We start from the raw sequence: 18,857 nt of genomic DNA on the forward strand, positions 1-18,857 counted from the left end.
TCATCTGCATTCACTCCAGCTTCTTTCTCCATGGCAATCCTTAAATTGTGAAGGGCCCCGATCACATGGGATAACTATTCGTTGCCTGCATCATTTGGGCGTATGTATGTACAGCAAGACAGTTTTCCAATTTTCTTGCAGATGCCTCCTTGCATATCTGTGAACAAATCCAGAAACATATCGGTTCTGGAGGGTCATGAGCCTAATTGCTCTTGAATCACTCTGTCTGGTTCATCACCTGAAGCATTTAGTTATCTGCAACCACTTTACATTGGCTGCAGTCTGGATACCTGGCACCAGAAGGGAGGCAAAAAATGTTTGTCTTGGTAAACAACCAGTATTGGTCCGGAATTGCCTTTTAGTTTCTGATTCCATCAAACTCGCTTAATGGTTGGAGGCTTAGTTGGTTCGGGGTCTGGCACATTTATAACTGATAGATGAGAATCTGAAACTACTAAAACCAAGGAGTGTAGGGTGGTCAGTGAGCATACACTCCTCCATGATGGCGTGAGGTGTAAATATGCATATTGTCTACTTACCCAGTACACATCTATTAACGATGCTGTGCCCTCAGGTCAAAGATAAATAAGGTCTTATTGCAACGGCTTTTCGTTCCTATGGGCATAGAGCATTTCTTTGAAAGCAAAAAGAATACTCTGCTGGCCATTGTACTTTGGCTGGTGTTTGGCTTAATTTGAGCCATGTCAATTTCATCACATAGTTAACTCATATTTTGCCAACATTTTGATTCACGCGTGCCACCACATCTTCAGGAAACACCAGTAAGCTCCCCGCCATACTGCTCACTAATCCTGCCACCCATCTATTTTTCAAAAGCAACGCTCCATCCATCTTCAACAATGGTCACACCTGCACCGCACCCGTTCGTTCTTCTTGGCACATTCTTCATCCCTGGCCATGATTACTGCTTAAGCAAGTGAGCGGTTTGGCGGCAGACACTGTGTTTTATGCAGAGCCTGGAGGCAATTACTTGGCACAACTGCCATTTTGGATACAGCTATTTAATCAGTCCCCACGCACTCATGCACGTGCTCCCAGCAAGTGAGGGCAAGTGAGTGGTTTGGCGGTTCGGCAGTCAAGGGACTGTTAAGCTCTGTTACGTCTCCTGCAGTTCTGCGTTTTTTTTTCTTGGAGCTTTGCTTTAGTAGATAAGCTTGTATCTATTGAAAACTATTAAGAACTGCTTATTAGACAGTAGCCATGCTGGATCCGACTATTGTGGAAAAGTCCTTTTGAAGCAAAACTTGTAAAACTCTAGCACCTGCTTCCTTCTCTGGCATGATTCGGGGGTGGGCAGAGTGAACAACTGTTTGCCCTGCTACATTAACGCTAGAAGGAAGGTTCATCATTATCCTCATCATTTACTGAGATACAAAAATAAACTAACCTAGGAATCCACACTAAATCTTGTATTACACAGTAGAAGATGCAAATCTGAAAACTGGGATTTGAGAGATTATTGGCCATGTTAAGTGAGGGTGACTGCAGGTATATCGTTGAGTGCACTTTGCTATTTCCATTTAGTGTGATAGTGTGGAGTAGGTGCTGCGTGCTGCAAGCTCTTTTTAAAAATAAAAAAATACATTTTTTATTAATTTTATTCAAACCAAACAACAATACAAACAAACCCAACACACAGTGTAATTTACAATTCCATTAGACACCATTTGTATTTCCATTTTGCCACTGCTCCCCAAGTCCCACCCTCCATTATGAGCCTATTTGTACTTTGCGTTCAGCATCTGCTACATGTGGCCGGGTTTCACTATCTTCGGATTCCGTGCCGTCAAGGTACCCACTTCTTCCTCCCCATTCATGCTGCTTGCCTCCTGCCATACTACCGTTTCAGCCTCCGCCCATTTCTGTAACTCCTTCCACCATACCTCCACCCGTGGCTTGTTGCACTTCTTCCATCCCATGTCGATCCTCCGTTTTGCTAACGCATGCCAAGTTTCTCAACATGTTTAAGTTTCCGTGGTCTGGGGAACCCTCCCAGCAAGCAGGCCCAGGCCGTATCTATGACAAGCCTGACCCCTTTTGTTGCTAATTTTTGTGCCACTTCACCCCAGAAACCTTCGATTACTGGGCATGACCAAAACATGTCATGTTAGCGTTTTCCATGTCGCACTTAGGGCACAGCTGTCGCCCAGCCTTCCGGAACTTGGATATCCTCAGAGGGGTCATGTATGCTCTATGCGTTATGTACAGCTGTATTTGTTTGCTGGCGTTTCTTGACACTTTTTTTGTGATATCCCAGGGCGCGTTCCCACATCCCATTTCCCATTGGGGCCCCCAACCACCTCCTCCCAATCAAGTCTCAGATGTGTCAATACGTGCTGCAAGCTCTTAACTCATTCCTTGTCGAGCGGAAACCTATACTACGCCCACTGACAGTGAGTGTATTTACAATCTGCGTAGTGGGATCGTGGAGTGACTGCTACTGACCAGACACAAATCTGACGTATAGGACGAGTAGGTCGTAAGCAGCAACCTATGGAGAGGACGTCTGGGCATATAACTGGCCCAGAGTAACCCATTCTGGTAATTTCAGCGCATCCGGACCTTGCATCACCCATCCTTATGAAAGAACGGGAGGCCGTGGATGTGGGTGTGGCTGGACATACTAGCGGGTATTGCTGCTGGCCCCTCAACGAGAGAACTTTGACTTGCCATCCTCTTTGCAAAGTTTAAAAAAGGATACCTTAAAACAAGTCATTGGAATAAAGTTGACCACAGATAAAAATGTAAGTGGCAAGAGACAGACTTTCAGCTCTACCTCTACACCAAAGGGAGCTGTCCAAAATGTAACGATACCTCAAAACAGATTTAAACTATCCATCTGTTGATGCTGTAAGGAAGATATGGTATCAACAGTAAGACAGACACAAGTGACCACAGTTCAAGGGGGTTTACTGAACTTTTGCAAGGGTGTGACACCTATCTAAACCTAAATCTACAGGCCCACGACACGGATGACTGTATCGACTGCCAGTCGCTCACGTCCAAAGCCTTACAAGAACGTAAGAAGTTGTTGGTAGGTCGGGCGTCCAAGCCCCGGGAGTCGAAGTCTGCAGGGTTTTCGACGGATGATTCAAGAGGTGACTCTCCGTGTCGTCGTCAGAAGTCTCGTGGGTCTCCTTCTAGGAGTCGGTCTCGCCTCTTCGAGGCATTCTCGGAAGTGCCGACAGCGGTCATCTTCCAGGTCCTCTTCTGAGGACTCTGCCCGGCACGTCGCTTACCCCACCAGCCGTGCGACGCCGGAGGAATGGGCTTCCTTCGGGAAGAAAATGCTGGCGATTCTTGAGTCACAGGGTACTAAACCGTCCGCGCCCCCGAGTGGGGTTGGCCGTGAGAGGTCAAGAGACACCGCTCGCAAGAGTGGTTGGCACGAGTCACGGGAGAAGTCCCATTCGGATAAGGGGACTCGTTCTCGACGTGCCCGTTCCAGGTCCTGGTCCTCGACGCGTTTGAGACCGTGTGCACCTGTGATGTCTTAGAGGAAGACATTGACGCCTGAGGCGTCGAGGGCGTCGACAGGCTTTCTCGAGGCTCTGGCTCCGTGGAAGTCGTCATAGCCGTCGACGCTCAGGTCGTCGAAGGACACGCTCGGAGCTCCGGCTTCGAGAACTGTGTGGATGCTGGCGGCGCTGCATCTGACGTCGACGCCGATTTACTCGACGCCGATCCTCTCGGCGCCAATGCCTGTTCTCTCGACGCCGGCGCCGATTCACTCGCCGTCCTCGACGCCTTTCGAGGCCGGGGTGTCAGAGGTACCCCATGGCACGGGGGAACACCCTAGAAAGGCTCTGGTTAAGAGCAAGCACTCTCGGGTGCCTTCTTTTCACCACCTGGAATATATTTCGGAGGTGGATGAGGATTCTGATGGCCTGGTTCCTAGTCAGGTTCCAGATGAGATGGTCTCGGGCCATAGCCAATTTGACGATTTGAGGCAGTCACTGCATGATGCCAGTGGACTGGACACCTCTACGGAGGTGGATTTTTGTAGGCCTGAGCCTGGCTCTCATGCCGATTCCTCGTACCGGCGCCTTATGGCTAGGGTCTCCGAGTACTTGGGATGGTCTGCTCCCCCAGGGGAGTTTGGGCAGGATGATCTCACGGACATCCTTGATGTTGGTCCCCCAACTGACCCGGTACTGCCGTTTCATATGGCTCTACAGAGAAGGGTGGCGGCGGCTTGGACTGCTCCGGAGAGTCTCCCAGCGGTGGGCAGGTCCTTGTCGCGAAAATACTGTCCAGCCAGTAGCAACCCCTGCTACTTGACCAGGCACCCCACTCCGGAGAGTTTGGTGGTGCAGGCGGCCACGGCCCCGGCAAAGCAGGCGTCGTACCCTACCTTCCCTCCTGATAAGAACGACAAACGTTTTGATGGCTGGGCGAAAAAAGTGTTTTCTTCAGGTGGTATGGCGCTTCAGGCAGCCAACTCCATATGTGCCTTGTCTCGTTCCACACACACTCTGTGGAACTGTGTTGCGTTAGCGGCTGAACATATTCCCGAAGGGGACGAACGGGATGGTTTCCTTGCTATGGTCCAGGATGGTAAGGATGCCATGTATGAGTCCGTTCAGTCGGGTTTGGACATGGCTGAATGCGTCAGCAGGTCCATGGCGGCGAGCACCATGATACGCAGGTTTGCGTGGTTGCGGAAGTCGGGGTTTGCTCCTGATGTGCAGTCCCGGCTCCTCAACATGCCATTTGACAGTGAACACCTTTTTGGCAGCAAGGCTGACGAGAGCCTTGAGAGGTTGCAGACCTCCAAAGCTCCAGCGGTCGTTGGGCGCTGCAGTTCGCCAACCTCTGCCTTTTCGTCCTAGGGGACAGCAATGGAGGGGTGGTTCCTTTCGCTATTACTCGTCCTTCAGTAAAGCGAGAGGAGCTAGCAGTCAAAGAGGCCAACGCAGGGGTACCAGAGGTGGACGACAGGGTACGCGTGGTGCCAAGGCCGCTCGGGCAGTTGCATCTTTGCCCTCAGGTAACGCTGCAGCCGCTACCACTCAGTCATGAGGCCATGTCCCATGGTTCGCCGGTTGGGGGAAGGCTGGCGCAGCATCTTGTAGAGTGGCGTGCCATTACTTCAGATGTGTGGGTTCTGGAGATCATAACCCACGGCTACTGTCTTCCCTTTCGGCAGAGGCCTCACGACAATCCACCAGGGAACCTCCCTTTGAAGAGTCCGGATCCGCTCCTTGCGCAGGAAATTCAAGCCCTGCTGGAGAAAGTCACCATAGAACTGGTGCCTGTAGCAGAGAGGAACAAGGGATGGTATTCCCCTTATTTTTTGATTTCGAAGAAAGACGGGGGATTGAGACCCATCATGGACTTGCGCGGTTTGAACAAACTCCTCAGGAAGGATAAGTTCAAGATGGTTACGCTCTCTCAAGTCCTCCAGGCCCTTCAGCTTCAGGACTGGTTGGTGTCTCTCGACCTCAAGGATGCTTCCTTCCATGTGCCGATCCATCCCAAGCACAAGAAGTACCTGAGGTTCGCGGTTGGCGACTCGCACTTTCAGTTTCGGGTCCTGCCGTTCGGATTGACCTCCGCCCGAGGGTTTTCACCAAGCTCATGGTGGTGGTGGCAGCACATCTCAGGCAATGGGGGATTCACGTCTACCCCTACCTGGACGATTGGTTGATCAGGGGGAGCTCTCCCGAGCAAGTCCTGGATCATCTGTCCATCACCTGCCACTCCCTTCACAGGCTGGGCTTCTCCCTCAATTTAAAGAAGTCCCATTTGAAACCAACACAGTGGCTCCAGTACATCGGAGCAGTGCTCAACACTTCCCTGGGGCAGTGTTTTCCTCCCCAGGTGAGGGCTCTTCACATTCAGCAGATGGTACACAAGTTTCAGCATGCCCAGACGCTCCCAGCGTTCGAGTTCTTGAGGTTGCTCGGCCTCATGGCATCCTGCATTCTTCTGGTGCCAGAGGCTCGCCTGCGGATGAGATCTTTGCAGTGGGCACTCAAGATGCAATGGTCGCTGTCCTCCGGCAGGATGTCGGACCCGATTCAGGTGCTGCCCTTGGTCGCCCAGGACCTTCTGTGGTGGATGAAGGGGGCTCCGTTTTGGCTTCTCTTGATGAAGGGGGCTCCGTTTTGGCTTCCCTGGCCGGAAGTGACGGGATGGGGAGCTCATGCCAACGAGCTGACAGTCAGCGGTTGTTGGTCTCCGTCGGAGTCCAGACTCCATATCAATCTGTTGGAGCTGAGGGCCGTCAGGCTAGCCCTGAAGGCTTTTCTGCCGACTGTGCGAGGAAAGAATGTCCTGATCCTGACGGACAACACAGTGGCCATGCACTACCTCAACAAAAAGGGGGGGGCAGTGTCACTTCCTCTGTGCAGGGAGGCGATGCAGCTCGAGTTCTGGGCCATCTAGCAGGAAGTTTCGATCTCGGCAGTTCATCTGGCCGGAGACGAAAACGTGATGGCGGACGCTCTGAGCAGGCCGAGCACGATCTCTCACGAGTGGGAGTTGGCTCAGGAGATTCTCCTGGAGATCTTCGCCCTTTGGGGGACCCATCAAGTAGATCTCTTCGCCTCCAGTGTCAACCGGAAGTGCAAGAGGTTCTGCTCGCGGGAATTTCCTCCTAAAGGAGCCTTAAGAGACGCGTTTGTGGTGGAGTGGTCATTCCCACTGCTGTACGCGTTTCCTCCAGTCCCCGTCATCCCGCAAGTGCTGCAGAGGTTACGGAAGTTCGGTTCCCAAATGATCCTCATTGCTCCGGCGTGGGCTAGGAGGACGTGGTACCCAGACCTTCTCAACTTGTCCATCTGTCCTCCACGTCGTCTTCCCTACCGAGACTATCTGCTCTCACGGGAGGGGGGGGTCAGGTTCTCCATCCAGAGGTCAGATCCCTCAAACTTCACGCTTGGCTTCTGAAAGGTTGAGGTATAGGGATTGGGACCTCCCTGAAGACGTGATGGAGGTGTTGTTCTCGGCCCGACGGCCAGCAACAAAGTCTCTGTACCGTTGCTGTTGGCGTAAGTTCTGGTGCAGAGTTCAGAATGTGGATCCTTTTGCATGTGACATACCCATGGTTCTGTCCTTTTTTCCTTTCTTTGGCCCACAGGGGCTTGCAAGTGGGTACCATTAAAGGTTACCTGGCGGCGCTGTCCATCTTTAAGCGCTCGTCTGAAGAGTGTTCCTACTTTAAAATCCCTTTCATTTCACAGTTTCTGAAAGGGCTCACTAATTTGTTCCCTCCGTCACCTTTCCTGTTGCCCAGTTGGGATTTGAACCTTGTTCTTAAGTTTCTTATGGGTGCCCCGTTTGAGCCTTTACATTCTTGCCCTTTGAGGCTGTTGACTCTGAAAACTGTGTTCTTAGTTGCGGTTACTTCCGCTCGCAGAGTGAGTGAGTTACAGGCACTTTCAGTTAAGCCACCCTTCACTGTATTTCACAAGGACAGGGTTGTCCTTAGAGTTCGTCCTTCTTTTCTTCCGAAGGTGGTTTCGGAATTTTATTTGAGCCAGAAGGTTGTTCTTCCAGCGTTCTATCCTCCTCCACATCCTGGTAAGGAAGAGGAGAGGCTCCATAGGCTTGATCCTAGGAGAGCTTTAAGCTTTTATGTTTCACGCATGTCCCGGGTCAGAGTGGACGATCAACTCTTTATTGGTTACGCTGGAAAGCGTTTGGGACAAGCTGTGACGAAACAGACTTTGTCTCGCTGGATTATTTTGGCCATCTCGGAGTGTTACCGCTTGGCGGGTAAAGACCCACCGGCTGGCTTGCGGGCCCATTCTACCAGGGGTATGGCGGCATCTACTGCCCTGCAGAGGGGTGTTCCTATTCGCAACATCTGTGATGCAGCCACCTGGGCCTCAGTACATACATTTGTACGTCACTATTCCCTCGATTCCATCCGAGGACAGGATCTGGCCTTTAGCAAGGCGGTCCTTTGCTCTGCTATTTGATTGGCAATTCTAAATTTGATTCTAAATTATTTTCCTCCTCCTTGCCCTGTTACTGCTTTGGGAGTCTGTCATAGATATGGAATACGTCGGAGGACCCAATCCCCTCGAAGAACAAGTTACTTTCTTACCTGGTAACGTTCTTTCGATGGGATGGTCCGACGACTTATTCCATATCGCTCCCTCCCTACCTTCCCCGCTGCAGAATTTCTTTTGCGATTGCAGCTTACGTTCCGCAAGGCTTTGTGTCTGACTGGCAGTGGACTAATGTCACACGTTCTGGGGGAAAAAACTACAACTGAGGCTACGGGCGTTGTGCGTCCTACTTATCACATCGGATGACGTCGGAGGAGGTCCTCGACGACGGCGCATCGAAGTCATCGACGCAGGACGCAGACACCGAAAAAAGTTCCCGAAGCAGCACAGCTGTGGTGATTACCTGTCATAGATATGGAGTACGTCGTCGGACCATCCCATCGAAAGAACGTTACCAGGTAAGAAAGTAACTTGTTCTTCTCGGGTGACTCAACGGTTCAACCTGGATCTCCCTTAGCCGGGCTCAGATCTCTTTCAATTTCCGAAATAGTCTCCCTCAGCTGGGCTCGGGCCAGTTGCAGTATACATTAAAACATCAAAGACTTTTGAATGTGCACAGGTTTAGCTTGACACGTTGCAGGAACACGTCGAACTCAAGATTCCCTTTTCTCACACTTTGCATAAATTGGAAACCTAACAGACTTTCGAATGAGCACCCATGTGGCACCGGACCACTGTCTGCGTTATCATTTCTTGGCCTCCCAAAATTCAGTCACTCCCTTGGTTTCCAATCATATTTGCGTTGCTCGTCACATACGCTCGCACACTGGTCTCTCTAGATATCTTCATACAATGTTGCCGCTGGTTTGGTATCTGCCTCTCCGACTCACCGGCTGCGCTGTCTTTAATGATGCTGCTTGGTTGTAGGAGCCAAGGACAGTACCATGGCGACAATCGCTCCTCCCCGCCTTGGTTATCGGAGCAGAAAATCCCTGGTTACCTCTGACACACTGTACAGGTTTGATCTGCTTTAGTTCCTGGTCTTCGGTTTCTTACTTTCCAAGGTTCACAAAACTAACCATCTTTAAAGGTCAAAGGCACTTCCCTCCTTGCAACCCTCTCTGGTCTTGCCGTCTTTCGCCTAGTATTAAACTGCCATCTTGGAACTGCTGTTTCCTCGTGTGTTTTGCCTCGCTCCCAGTGTGTTTTTGTGCTCTGCCTTTTATCTGTATGAGGAAGTGTGATGGAAGTCAGGTGTGTTTAATGATCAGTAATTGCCTGACCTTGTTGGACTATTGTATTGTATTGGGACATGTCAGGTATACAGCTCTGGTGTTATTCCGTTGTCACTCATGGTGAGCTGTCTGTGAGAAAGTATTCGTGTTGGGAAAGGAGGAGTGGTTGAGTTGCTAGGTATCCTACTTGGTAAAATGGGGAAAAGGTGCTGCAGGGAAGGGGATACCACGTCTCACCATCCGGTGTCCCACTTCACTCCCCAAAGACCCCTCATCCAGGTGATCCACCCGCACTGGTCCACTCCCAGGAACTGGATCCAAAAGTGTTGTCTGTATACTGGCCACCTGGATGACAGATCCCCGGGGACTAACGGGTGAGACACCTTCAGATTTCTCACAATGCAGAGGAGCGATTTCCGATTCTGATTCCAACTGAAGTAACTACCCAAATGATAGGCCAAACGAAAGCCCAAGTGCATAATGGGTTAAATCATCAACCCTCACAACTAGCTGTAAAACATCATATTTTTAGTACAAATCCCCCACCCCAAAAAATGAAAGATTTCTTTTTAAAATTGGGAATAACGTCCTCTGATAAACAGACCTCTCACCAAAACGTCTATTTGGAGTCTGCTTTGGGAATCACAGAAAGGAGCTCTTCGGAAGCATGGCCAATTGTGGAAAGCGAACTGGGTCCCCAGGAAGAACTGAATATTACTGTGGCTCACTGTCATGATGCCTACCCCCGGGGACCCAGACCACGTCCAGCAACCCCGGAAGCAGGCATCAAGCTATCCTAAGCAAACCCAACAACCCCTGCTAGGGGCTATTTGGGTCCAGTCCTGGCGCCTATGGCGCCAGGCTCATATGGAGAGTCAGTCCTGGCGCCAGGCTCATAGATTAAAACTTACCTGATGCAGACCATGCTGCAAGAGCTCCAAGCCAAAAGAGGCTTGGAAGGGACTACTTTACTTAGGGACTATTTTTTACTCGGGTGGGGCTAGGGAGGAATACTTACCTGGGACTACTTTGGAGGCTATTTAAACCACGCCCGAAGAGCAGCACACGCTTAGTGTTATTCTGCATCCAGCAGCGTAACGCTCACCGTGCCTGCAAGTCTGCATCCAGCCTTCTGCCAGGCCCGTCTCGAGTTTGGAGCTCCTAGAAGAAGGGAGAAAGCAGGAGAAAAGGTTGGAACAAGAGCAATACCTTTAATCCTTACCTGAATTCCCGATCTATCGCGCCTTTGAGCTGGAAGAAAGAAGTTATTTTATGCACGTTGCCTCGCCTGCTGCAGCGCCGCGCTGAACTCACCGGCCTTCGTAGCATCTTCACATTCCACCGCATCATCCTGCATGTTCCCACCGCACTCCGGCACCTAAGGAGAAGACAAGAACAGCAAGGTGAGCCAAGGGAATACACAGAGGAATATTAGTTACCCCCCCAATAGACTTACCTGATTTTACCGCCGGGGGTACTAATCCTCTTCACAGGTCGGCGCAGCTTCCACTGCATCTTCGCCGAACCCCGGCCCTTAAGGGGAAACAAAAGGACAGCAAGGTGAAACAAAGGGACTAACAAGGGGAACCTTCCTCACCACAATAGACTTACCTGATTTTACCGCCTGAGGTATTATTCCCCAAGACTTCATACTTTCTCTCAGTGCCTGAATAAGGGAGAAAGCAACAGGTTACATATTGACATTATTTTATCGAACTGTGTTGGAAAATACAAATCCTTACCAGAATACTACCGGTTGCCACGAGGAACTCTTCATTAGGGTCAAGTTGCAACCTGCAAGGAATCGGACAAGAGTGAAAGTCAGGCATTTGAACTCTTACGAACTTTATACTTGCAGCATCTTGCCGGGAATCTCGGATACAATATTGTTCTGGAACTCACCAATTCCTTCGAGCCAGTAAAGCAACTGGTTATCAACGCGCCCCTGCGCTCAATGCAGGATGGAGAGCTCATCTTTTCAAACCATCAGGTGAGATTATAAGAGGGGGCATCAAAGGTGATCTGTGGGGAGAACAGCGGGGTTGGGGGGGGGGATTTACGCTCAACTCCACGGGTGGTTAATTCCCTTTCTCCATTTGCAGAAGAATATTCCTACGGGCCAAGCAAACAAAGCTAGGTGGGCCAGTCCAGTCCGTCATCTCGGCCCTACGTGTCACATTGGTGGACACCGCAGCTGTCCAGTTCCGATCGACGCCTCTGTGGGAGCCAGGTGAGCGTAACACTCACATTAGTGAGATAAAGTCCATGGGAGAAGTCTGAATCGATTTGGATGGAGATTCGACCTCAGTCCTAACTGAACACTAAAGATTCAACTCAATCAATGTGCCTGAAAGTGAGCTACATGGCGGATTACCATGAAACTTTAAAAGACATGGACGATGGATTGAAATTGACAGCTCCATCAATATCAGCATTGAACTTAATCATGAGCTCTTTTGTTAACTTATATGAGAACGTTAAAAACACGCTTTCCGCCAATTTTCTACAGTGAAGTGAAATAAAGGCGGCGATTAACATGCTAAAAGACGTTGTGGAAAAACTTTGTAAAAAGAGCTCTTTGTACCAAATAAAAACATCAATCTCCCTGGAAATCGAAAATAGAAAGGATTGAAAATACGATGGAATCATATCACTGTTTTATTATGAACCGTCTCCTACTGAATGAAAAGCGAGTTGAGCTAGGTGAAGATTAGCAAAGGAAGTCAAAAAGGACCTACCAGTTAGTCCATCCATCAGCAAAGCTGTGAGGTTAAAGCAATCTAGAACGTCTACGGTTTCAGCTGAAGAATTACGAAGAGGAGATCTTGATCTTGTGTCAATCCAGGTTAATGGGGTAAATGGGACAAATGAAACCATTGTAGATCTGGCTGTGGATGAAAGTCCAAACTTGGGAGGAAACCTGGGTCGAAATGGGGAGAAAAAAGAAAAATAAGAAAAAAGAAACAAGGTAAAAAATCTAAAGATTTGAGAATATATTTGAGATTCCTTGACATATCTGAAGATCTAAGAATTGTGGAAGAACAGGTACCTAATCATGTTGGAAAAGAAAATAACGACAATGAAATATTAAGTCAGTCAACAACTGTGCAAATTAATATCAGAAAAAGATTAGAGAATGTTGATTGTCTTGAGATCCTGTACCATGACACCTCTATACAAATCTCAGACCTAAGAGAATCTAAATATCGATCTAGTTAGAAGAGAAAACAGGGAGTCTTGTGTAGAGACTGAGAAAGCGAAAGTGATGACATTAAAAATTATGAGAAGCCCTACTCAAATATGCAAACCCAGGTTGGAAAATACTGTAAAGGCAACATCGAAATTACCCCTAGAACAATGGACACCGAGTTTTTTCTCATGGGGGGAAAAAATAGACCAAAGTCGCTTCTGGTAGTAGAAGATGACTGAGGCTCTGGAAAGGGGTCTAGCTCTACCAATCGCAAGCCTATAAAAGAGCAGATCCACAACAATGTCCCTCAACAAAGTGTTTGACGACTGTAAGTGAAAAGGAAAACTATGGGGAAGACACGTCTGGGAATGAGGAATTCTCACTCCCTTTTCGCACGTCCACATGTTTGGCTGGAACGTTTGGTTAACTCGGGAAAACAAACAATTTTCAATAGCCAATCGATTCTGAGGATAGTGAAGGATGTTCCTGCGCTATATCTATTTTCTACACATGATGTAGACTATATCCACTTTCCTTATGAAAATATAAACAACATAGTGGAAATCGGCCTTCACTGCCGTCTGGGGGTAAAAGCCTTATAGTCAGCAGGAGAAGTATTTTTTGAAAAGGGGTTTTAAAGTCTCGACAATTAAACCAAAAGAGAGAAAAAATATTGTAAAGGGAAGGTCACATGTGAATCACAATGAGACCGGTAATGAGACCAATGGGCAGGAACTGGCCCAATCCAGGGCATTGGTGAGGTGGGGAATAGTAAGAGTAATGTATGGTCATTATTGCCAGGAATCCATACCCAGGTCTTCCAGAAGCTTGAAGAAACCAATGTGTTGCTCTAATGAATGGCAAACTCAATATTCTAAGTTGGAATACGAGGGGTTACAGGAGTTATATTAATAAGACCACCAGTGATTAACCCTTTGGCTCTTTTGATTTAGTTCTGTTGCAAGAAACGTGGTTGCTAACTAAATTTAAGCTTGATGGCTCAACCATACTAGTGCTATTGGCGGCTAGTAGTAAAGTAGGACACCCATCTGCTGGGCTCAGTATTGCCTCGCCAAATTTTAAAATGACAAAAATGGTGAAATTAACATTCCGATTATGATATTCTTGCAACTAAACTCGATCATTTATTCTAACAGTTTATCAAAGAGCATTGTAGTATTACAAAGCTACTATAACCCCACCTTTTCCACTTTGGATGAGTTATTGGAGTCTATTGTTGAAATGTTGTTGGATGCAGTGGGTATGGGTGAAGCTCCCAGTATTTTAACAGCGGGAGATCTAAACTCGCATTGTTTGGGTCCACAACATACCCAGAAAAGAATTGGTCTAAATGGGGAGAATGGTAAGAAGTGGCTTCATTTTTTTGATGATTGGGATTTGGTTGTATGTAATGGGAACGTGAAGGGTGATCTGTTTCCTGCCTATACATGGGGAAAGGCCAAGAAATAGTCATAGGCGCCCCTCTGCGAGAACGAACACAGCTAAATGACCTGTTCTTTGGGAAGGTTCCCACTCGAGACTCCGCAGCCTCACTTAAGCTCACTGTACCTGTCACAGAAGAGAAATATCCATTTGCAGATCAGCCTTTGTCCCGCCCACATGGACAGTCCAGCTTTGCAGACTCTCGAGTGGTTACCTTCCCAGAGAACAGGTCATTTAGCCTTGTTCGTTCATGCAGAGGGGCGCGTAGGGCTATTGTTTGATTATACATGGGAAAGGGACTGAGCCAAATCTGTTATTGATTATATTGTCATGTCCTGAGATCTGTTTGATTTTTGTGGTGGAATGTGGGTCAGACCGACAGTGATCATAACATGCTGACTACAAAGTTCCTTGATGGGAGCAACCTGGCGAATAGGGGCTAGCAGATGGATTTATTGGTGAATCAAGGGTGTAACAGACTAGTTAGGTTTAATAGAAATCCGCGTGGATTGAATGTCCTTGGATTCTAACACAACTGAGCAATTGACTATAGCCTGTTTACCAGATCAATTTAGATATTTTTTGTGGGACCTAGATAAACCTCAAATGGGAGGGAATAAGACCCCTCTAATCACAAATTCCATTTTGTTCAAGAAACCTGGCAGCGCAAAAAAGAACTTGAAACAAATCTCAAGGATTTGAAGAGCAGCGTCAATAATTTGGTATTTCTGAGGCAGAAGAAAACAATGCTTACAGACTAACAAAATTGGAATAGTTCTAATAGATACTTAAAACTCCAACTTCAGAGAGAGGCCACCAGGGGGCGTGCGGATGCAGGAAGCCTCTCTGTAATCCTCCTATCCCTCGGTCCCCAAAAGTGGCTTGAGTCCCCGCTTTTATCTCCCCCCAACCCCCAACAGACAGGACAGTGAGATGTGTGAACATCCCCTGCGCCAGCTGTCCCAGAGGCGGCAAAAATCGGCCCTGAAATCAGGAGATAAGGGCTTCTGAACGGAGCATGGAAAACGAAAGTGAATGCCCTGCTCTTGGTAGAGCCGCACAGGAGGGAGGGAAGGCGCGCTCGCCACCCATGGAGGTCCCGAAATGAGCGTCTGGACCAGGAAGGCACCGTGAAGAGTCCCGGGACTCTGGAGTTGGCCTGGTGATGCCGCCTGCCGAACGCTTACACTCAGGTGCTGTGAGGAGCACCCACGCTGGGAAAGAGACTTTAGCGGAGCATCGGAGGCGTGCAGGCTATGACGTTGGAGCAACAAGAGGAGGCGCCACGCTGAGGGCGGCAGTGCTGTGGAGAATCAACCCCCCACCCCATGGAACTGAAGGTGAGATGAACCTGATGGCAAGAGGGGGCAGGGTTACACGGTCCCCAGCAGCTGTGGTCCCGGAGGGCCTGAGGCCTCTTCACATACAGAGGCATAAGCGTCCTGCTCGGATTGCACAACGGGAAAGCATTTAGGAGGCAAGGAGGTGGATGACTTGGCACAGGCCCAGCTCCTAATTATTTGCATTACCCGAAGACCAGTAGACACTGGGCCCTCAGCACGCGGATACACTAAGGATATGCACCAGGGGAGTGCCACGGCCAGTACCAGAAGTGAGGCCTCCAGGATCACGACCGTGGTTAGTTCGGAGAACGTGGCCCACTCACGGATCGCAACTCTGGGCAGCAAAGGAGCATACTGGACCGAAGGGAGGTGAGCCCCACACTGCTTGCGGAAGGTAGGGGGAACTCGGTGGATGTGAGACACTTGCCCCTAAGCTACAGACTGGGCTGCGTGTGGAGAACATTTGCACCCCTCCAGGCTCCGGAGCATCTTTTAGCACCCACTGCGCCCCCGTGGCACAGAGACTGTACCCCCCCCAGAGCCATGTGGCAGCACCAGACCCTATGAAGACGTCAGGGCAGAGAGGCCAGCGCCCTTAGGAGACCGTCCACGGGGCTTACTCCACCAGCCATGGATCTTCACGAGTGACCCTGGTAAAAAGTGCCTGCTATCCACCCGCACCAAGCAGCAGGGCCTGGCACATACCCGAAGAGGCCAGGACAGAGGAGAACCGAACACCTGGGGAGGGGTGGCCCCCCAAGTCCCGGGGCATGTGCCGTCCTCCCCGGCGCCGGGAAATGTTAGTTACCCAATAAACTTAACCAACTGCGCTGTGAGAGCTGGGAGTGCACTCGTCTGAGGAGGCCGTGAGTTCCAAATGGATAACTGAGAGAGACTGAGGGCAGGCATTGGAGGAGGACAGAGCAGTGACACTGAGGGGACGAGGACGGGCCCCCACCCCACCTCTCAAACACTACTGCTCATCCACAGGGAATTAACCCATCACCCCAGTGGCTCGTCCCAAGTGGAAGACTCGGCCATCAGCTAGGAGCACAACAAACAGGGGCCACTGGTAATCTTAAGGAGGGGTGGGTCCCCAATCCTGGGGTGTGTGCTCTCCTCCCGGGTCAAGGACTCGGTCTGGCTGCTCTGAACAGCACCGGCATACCTGGAAGAGTGGTAGAAGAGAGACCCATGACAGTGCCCTGACCTTGGCCCTGGTCACAGGTCCAATATAGAGGGGATAGCCTGGCCCCAACTGGACTTGGAAGAAGACATGAATTGCCCGGCCCACCCCTCATCTTGCACACTGTCCTTGTGGTGTGGGCCCTGACATAGGGTTGTGTGCCCACCACAGGGGTAGAAGAGGCAACTCTGAGGCCAGGAACACCACCGGGTCACAGAAGGGATTGTTGCACTGGAGGCACCCGAATTATTCGGAGGAGAGCAATGCTGAACGAGGTACACAAGGGACTACATCCAGGCGTCAGGGACGGGGTGCATGGAAATAAGGGGAAAGTTGTCAATGTACCAATATATCCTACACCACCACGGGTCGGAGACCCCTCCTGCGTCCTCTATGGCGACGTCAGTGGAAGAGACTGCAGCGACCAAGGGAGATGTGGCTGCCCTGTTGAAGGAAATTAGGTGCATGAGGGCAGACATTGGTGGCAGAGACGGCAAAATCACGCAGAGGATCGATAAACTAGAGGAGCGTCTAAAGGAGTTGAAAGCAACCCGACTTCATTGAATACCCTGAAAACACAGATGGACCAAAGGTTGGCCGAAATGGACAGTCGGGAGGAAGAACTCTGCTTCGAGATGGCCGATTTGGAAAACCGCCAGTGGTGGAGCAACCTGCGACTCTTAGGCATCCCTGACAGGAGAGTCAGAGCAGGACTTGAAAAGAACACTCCATGAAGTAATGAAGCTGTTATTTGAAGATGACTCCATTGATGAGGTCAAGATAGAAAGGATACACAGGGCCGGGGGATCGGCCAGGGCCCCAGGACCGTCCTAGCCCGATTCCATAACAAAACGAGAATCTTGGAGAAAGCGAAGCAGAGAGGTCCCATCTCACACGGCGCAGCAAGAGTGACAATTTTCCAAGATCTATCCTCACTGACCCTGGCCAGGAGATTGATGTGCATGCCCCTTATGAAGTGGCTAAAAGAAAAGGGAGTGCACTATAGATGGGGCTTTCCGTTCTCCCTCACATTCAAATTAGACTGGCACAAGGAGAGATTAAGGACGGAGAGTGAGTTAAGAAAATGCATGTCTGAATTATTGGGCGACCCGGAGAATTAACAGAACCAGGAAGAAAGGGGCGACTATGATAGTGGCGCATCCAGGGGCCAAGACGGATTTGCATACCGGGCTCAAGGAAAGACAGGAGGATAAACGCCTCCCCTGGGATGGACACCTGAGGCACACACGGTACACTATAACGTTGTTTTGGGGGGGGGGAGGGGAGTGCCGGAGGTGAGGCTTAAAGTTACAGTTGGAGAGGGGAGGCCTCGTGATGGCTCCGGGATAGTACTTTCAAAATGCCACTGAGGTACTATAGGATATGCCACATTCACGGGCCGCACTAAAGGTGGGTACCGGGCTGCTGAACACCCAGGTGAACAAACGTTTCTGCTGGTGGTTGCCACTGAAATACTAGGTGTGGATGTAATGTTGGGTATATGTATGGTAATTTCGGAGAGCCCATATACATGGAAGTGGGACCTGGCTCCGGATTGAGGAGGCCTTGGCGACACATCAGATGGTGGGGCAAGTAGCCTAAGGGGATGTTTGGGGATTTGTCAGGTTGAAAAATAGTTATGGTGGGGGATGTGAGTCAATGTTTTATGAGGTTTTTGTAATAAGGGACCAGGAGAGGCTGGTTCCAGCTGGTGGTCCGAACTTGGCCTGGTGATGTTAACCGGGTGGTTTCGGATGCCTTTAAGGGGGGGTGGGTGGCATAAGTGTAGGAATGGGGTCTTCTTCAAGCGGATCGTAAGTGACAGTGTGTGGGCAGGGCTGCCGGAGGAGTCCGAGCGGAAGAGGGGGGACGACAAAGCATGAATGGCGGTAGACTCAGGCTCTCAAATGAGTGGGTACGTTAAGCATTAAGGGATTGAATTCACCCACGAAGAGGTCACTAGTGGCCAGAGAGTTCCGAAGAGCGGGCCTTGATGTTATGTTTCTACAGGAGAACATATATGCAAAAGGGGAGGAATGTAGGATCATGGGTCTGAGACACGGGTCTGAATACTGGGGCTCGGGTCCTTTGAGGAAGGTGGGGGTGGGCATTCTCATCAAAAAAAGGGTTGAATATAGAGGTGACCAAAGTATGGGCAGATGTAGAAGGTAGGGCCCTGATGGTTGTGGGCACCATACAGAAAGTGACTTTCACGTTGGCAACAGTGTATTCCCCAGATACGGGTCAATCACGGTTTCTGCGAAAGATGCTCCCGAAAATAATGTTGGGGGCTTGGGGCATATAATTCTGGGAGGGGACTTCAACTTCTGGGTGGATGTCAATTTGGACAGTCCGGTGGGGGACCCCAGAATACAGAACCCACTAGAAGGGAGCTGCACTGGAGTTAAGGAAATGTTGCGGGTTTATGGGCTAAGGAACGCATGGCTGAGTTTTCACCCGAATGTGAAGGCGTGCACC

Source organism: Ambystoma mexicanum, chromosome 6q (assembly GCF_040938575.1).
Source record: "Ambystoma mexicanum isolate Mex_15411 chromosome 6q, UKY_AmexF1_1, whole genome shotgun sequence".
In the NCBI taxonomy this organism is placed as follows: Eukaryota; Metazoa; Chordata; class Amphibia; order Caudata; family Ambystomatidae; genus Ambystoma; species Ambystoma mexicanum.